The following is a 5,507-nucleotide window of genomic DNA, read 5'->3' on the forward strand; positions in this document are numbered from 1 at the left end:
CCTTGGCAGAGTGGGAGGGGGAGTTGAAGTGGTCACTCATATATGAGTTACACCAAAACCCTAAACCAAAAATATTATTGAACACGAATGTGTTGAGTAAGCCATGGGCAGGTCTCTCCACAGACAAGGACCAACTGCACCACACCATGGCTGAACACTTCAACCTAGGACACCCGTACCAACCAACCACTTCGCACCATAGCTGAACACTTCAACCCCACATTATTTCCAGTCCCAAGCCTCCAACTCGGCACTGCCTTCTTGCCCTGTCCACCACCTTTTCCATCTATCCGCTCCACCCTATCACCTTCTTCCCCACTTTCATCTACCTATCACATTCTCAGCTATCTTCCCCCCAACTCCACCTCCTCCCATTTATCTATCATGACTCCCGGCCCACAAGCCTCTTTCTTGATGAAGGGCTTATGCCCGAAACGTTGATTCTCCTGCTCCTTAGATGCTACCTGACCTGCTGTGCTTTTCCAGCACCACACTCTCAACTGTAGTCTCCAGCATCTGCAGTCCTCACTTCCTCCCCGCAATTTAGCATAGCCGATCCATCTAGCTTGCACATCTTTGGACTGTGGAAGGAAACCGGAGCACCCAGAGCGAATGTGCAAACTCCACACAGTCACCTGACTGAAGTTGTATGAATGTAATTTGGGACTTCAATAAAAGCCTTTTTGAGACTGTGGAAGGTACAAAAACCTGTTCCTGGGATTTCCTCCTAAAACTGTTCCACCTCTCTCACCCCCTTTAATATGCTCCTTAAAGCCTAATTCTTTGTCAAAGTGTTTGGTCATGAATGGGTTTTTTTTTTGCTTAACACTTTGTGAAGCTCTTTAGGAAGTTTTACTAGAATAAAGGCAACAGGTTTGAGGTTCTTGCCATCAATATGAATGAAAGAGATGTCTACAGGGTGAATGGGTAATTGAACATGCACAGAAAGCCATTCACGGGAGAGAGTTAATAGGATAGCAGGGAATTATATTGTCAGGGGGATAAACATGATTTTCTGCAATCAAGATTTGACTGGATCCATCAGTCACACTTGCAGTGAACCTGTGTGGTGTTGTTGCAACCACTTTCCATTTGCAGTGTATTTTTAGAAGTCAATTGAATATGGAAAGCAACTGTGTGTCCCGGGCTCAGCCTAGAATTCAAAGATCTTTCCCAAATCTCCAGGTCTCTTTATTCCAGGCACTCCCTGACCCAGCTTAGATGTCCTGACACATCACATGTTCCCACAGACATCTGAAATTACATTGTTTCATTATTGTATCAGAATTATAGAATAAAACAGTGCAGAAGATGCCCTTTGGCCCATCAAGCCTGTACTGACACATGAGACACTCTTGACCTTCAACTTGATCTCATTTACCAGCACTTGGCCCATAGATTTGAATGTTATGATATGCCAAGTGCTCATCCAAGTACTTTTTACTGTCACCGCCCTCTGGGTAAGAAAGCTTTTCCTCACATCCCCCCTAAACCTCCTACTCCACTCATTGAACCTGTGCTCCCTTGTTACCCCTGAGCCTTGGCCCCTTTATGGGCAGCACGGTGGCACAGTGGTTAGCACTGCTGCCTCACAGCACCAGAGACCCGGGTTCAATTCCCACCTCGGGCAACTGTCTGTGTGGAGTTTGCACATTCTCCCCACATCTGGGTGGGTTTCCTCTGGGTGCTCCGGTTTCCTCCCACAGTCCAAAGATGTGCAGTTTAGGTGAATTGGCCGTGCTAAATTGCCCATAGTGTTAGGTGAAGGGGTAAATGTAGGGGAATGGGTCTGGGTGTGTTACTGTTCGGAGGGTCGGTGTGTACTTGTTGGGCCGAAGGGCCTGTTTCCACTCTGTCAGTAATCTAATCTAATCAACTTGGTCCTGCCCACAATCACACTGCACCAGCCCCCCATTGAGGTAACAGTGGTGGTGACCACCAACAGCCTCCCAATCCTGCAGGATCTCATGTACCATCATCAAAACCCATCATATGTCATCCTGTCTGCATCCCAGGTTGGTGCCTCCACTCCCCAACATTGATTTTCCCAACTTCAGTGTCCCCTGATAACCTCTCTGGATTTTCATTCAGCTGACCCCGAGGACTGAGTATTATACACCCTCCTGACTGATTTGGATGGACTGCCCTGACTGATTGCTGACCAAATCCCTGACTTGATTTTGCACAACTCCCTGACTAACTTACCTCAAGTCCCCTGATTATTTACACTGGAGATTCACTGCCCAGGCTGTAGCAAAACAGACTCCCTGACTGTATCCAAACTCTGGATTGAGATTGGACAATGCCTTTGATTTACTGTACCATGGCCGGTGCAGAGCCTTGAAATGACTGAAGAATTAACCACTTCAACTTTGAGACAAGATCATCTAGTTGATGTGCATGCAGTGTCTTTGGCATGTCAGTTGCTGGCTCATGCTGCAGGAATGAAATTGAAATAGCAGACTGCCATTTGGCAATATGTCTATCCCTTTGACTGATGATGCCTACAAGAATGATAAGTATCTTGGCTTTGTGTTAGTGCTCAGCAACACAGCAAGAGTCTTTAAGATCTGGCTGAGGGGAAAAATGGCCAAAGTGCAGCCTTGATGTGCAGAATTGTACTGTAAGTGGATCAAAGATGTTTTATAATGATATGGTGATGTTGGTATATATTGGATGCCAATGCTCTTGAATGGGGGATGTGTGTTGCTGTTCATGGAGTAAGTCCAGAGATGTTCATGCCTGGTGTCCAAGATGGACACCCTTACCAACTGAGAACTATCGATCTCTGTTCTAAATAGACTCAATGACTTGGCCTCCACAGAATTCTACAGCAACAAGTTCACAGATTCACCACCCTCTGACTGAAGACACTCCTCCTTATCTCAATTCTAAATGGTCGCCCCTTCAATCCTGAGGCTATGCTCTCGGGTCGTACAGAAATAGAGTCATACAGCATAGAAACAGACCCTTCAGTATAACTCATCTGCACTGACCAGACATCCTAATCTGATCTAGTCCCATTTGTCAGCATTTGGCCCATATCCCTTTAAACCCTTCCCATTAAAATACCCATCTAGATGCCTTTTAAATGTTGTAATTGTACTCACTTCCTCTGACAGCTTATTCTACACATGCACCACCCTCTACATGTAAAAGTTACCCCTTGGGTCCTTTTTAAATTTTTCACCTCTCACCTGAAACTTGTGCCCCCTAGTTTTTGACTCTCCAATCCAGTCACTCTATTTATGCTCCTCATGATTTTATAAACCTCCATAAGGTCACCCCTCAGTCTCTGATGTTCCAGGGAAAAACTCCCCAGCCTATTCAGCCTCTCCCTATAACTCAAACATTTCAGTCCCAGCACCATCCTTCTACATCTTTTCAACATGCTCTCAAGTTTAAAAACATCCTTCCTATAGAAGGGCAACCAGAATTGTATGCACTGTTCCAAAGGTGGCCTCACCAATGCCTTGTACAGCCACAAAATCACTTTCCAACTCCTGTACTCATTGTTCTGACCAATGAAGACAAATGTGCCAAACGTTTCTTCATTATTCTGTCTAACCTGTGACTCTAAGGGGGATGGTGGTATAGTGGTGAGCATAATTGCCTTCCAAGCAATTCACCTGGGTTCGATTCCCAGCCATCTCAGTGTTGTGGTTTCTAAACTGTCTTTGTTGGCGGCACAGTGGTTAGCACTGCTGCCTCACAGCACAAGAGACCCGGGTTCAATTCCCGCCACAGGCGACTGTGTGCAGTTTGCACATTGTCCCCGTGTCTGCATGGGTTTCCTCCGGGTGCTCCAATTTCCTCCCAAAGTCAAAAAATATGCAGGTCAGGTGAATTGGCCAAGCTAAATTGCCCGTAGTGTTAGGTGAAGGGATAAATGTAGGGGAATGGGTCTGGGTGGGTTGCGCTTCGGCGGGTTGGTGTGGACTTGTTGGGCCGAAGGGCCTGTTTCCACACTGTAAGTAATCTAATCTAATCTAATCTACTTTCAAGGGTCTGAGTCCCTGAATGCCCTTTGTGCTGCCTACATACTCACTGGAGAAACATAACCACTTTTCCCCACTTGCACCACCACAGACCAACACTGTTGTTTCACTCCTAGACAATCACGGAAGCCAACCTTCTATCCATGGGCTCCATTTACATGGCTTGCCGCAGAAAGGCTGCCAATATCATCAAAGACCCCTTCCTCCCCAGTAATACTCTCCTACAACCTCTTCTGTCAGACAGGAGACACAGAAGCTTGAACATATCCACCAGAAGGTTCAAGAACAGCTTCTTCCCAGCCATTATTAGACGGATGAATGGATTCTCTAACTTCAAAGAATGTTGATCTTGCTAATGTTGATCTTGCCTAGCACATACCCTGTCCGGTGCAACCTGTTATCCCTCTGTCCACATTTTCTTTTTCACCCAATGATCTGTATGTGCTTGCTTACTATGATCTGCCTGCATACTGCTCATAAACAAAGTTTTTCACTTTGGTACATGTGACAACAAATCAAACCACTCCAATCATTCTTGCCCAGAGAGGAGTGGAGGTAGGGTGTTTGAATCTTTTTAAAGCAGAGCTAGATAGATTCTCGCCTAGTAAGAGGGTTGGAAGATTTTGGGTCAAGGGAGAAAAGTGAAGCTGAGGCCAAAGTGAGATCAACCATAGTTTTATTGAGTGGTAGAGCAAGCCCGAGAGGCTGGATGGTTATTCCTGCTCCTCACAAACAAACCATAACATTTTCCCAAGATAAAAGCGAACTACTGCAGATGCTGCACATCTGAAATAAACCATGAAATGCTGGAGAAACTTAGCCAGAAGTCTGGCAGCATCACTGAAGAATGAAATTGAGTTAATGCTTCAAGTCAATTTTGATTTTTCTTCAGAGGAGTAGTGATTATAAGAAGTATCTTATAAGGGGTGAGAGATGTGGAAAGATTAAAGGATAGAATTCCCAAGGATTATATTTCCACTTTGCCACAGAACAAAAATAATACTTAACAATGTCACAAATACCATTATATGTGACTGTGACACATATAGTGTGTTGTGAAGGAAGCACATTCAATTCAAAATAAAAACCCATAGAAACATAGAAAATAGGAACAGAAGTAGGCCATTTGGCCCATTGAGTCTGCTCCATCAATCATTATGATCATGGCTGATCATTCACCTCAATAACCACTCCTCTCTGGGCAAGAATGATTGGAGTGGTTTGATTTGTTGTCACATGTACCGAAGTGAAAAGCTTTGTTTATGAGCAGTATGCAGGCAGATCATAGTAAGCAAGCACATACAGATCATTAGGTGAAAAAGAAAATGTGGACAGAGGGATAACAGGTTGCATCGGACAGGATGTGTGCTAGGCAAGATCAACATTAGCAAGATCAACATTCTTTGAAGTTAAAGTATCCATTCATCCGTCTAATAATGGCTGGGAAGAAGCTGTTCTTGAACCTTCTGGTGCCTTTCCTCTAAATCCTTTGATTCTTTTAGCCCCAAG

General features: G+C 44.8%; 1 non-coding gene across 1 annotated transcript; it reads left to right on the forward strand.

The window, feature by feature from the left end:
• Positions 1-3,582: 3,582 nt before the first annotated feature.
• On the forward strand, positions 3,583-3,654 carry trnag-ucc (transfer RNA glycine (anticodon UCC)). Its single transcript has one exon. It is a non-coding gene; the product is annotated as a tRNA-Gly (tRNA).
• Positions 3,655-5,507: the final 1,853 nt, after the last annotated feature.

Source organism: Chiloscyllium plagiosum, unplaced genomic scaffold (assembly GCF_037043375.1).
Source record: "Chiloscyllium plagiosum isolate Xiang-an unplaced genomic scaffold, Cpla_swu_hap1 HiC_scaffold_11, whole genome shotgun sequence".
NCBI lineage: Eukaryota > Metazoa > Chordata > Chondrichthyes > Orectolobiformes > Hemiscylliidae > Chiloscyllium > Chiloscyllium plagiosum.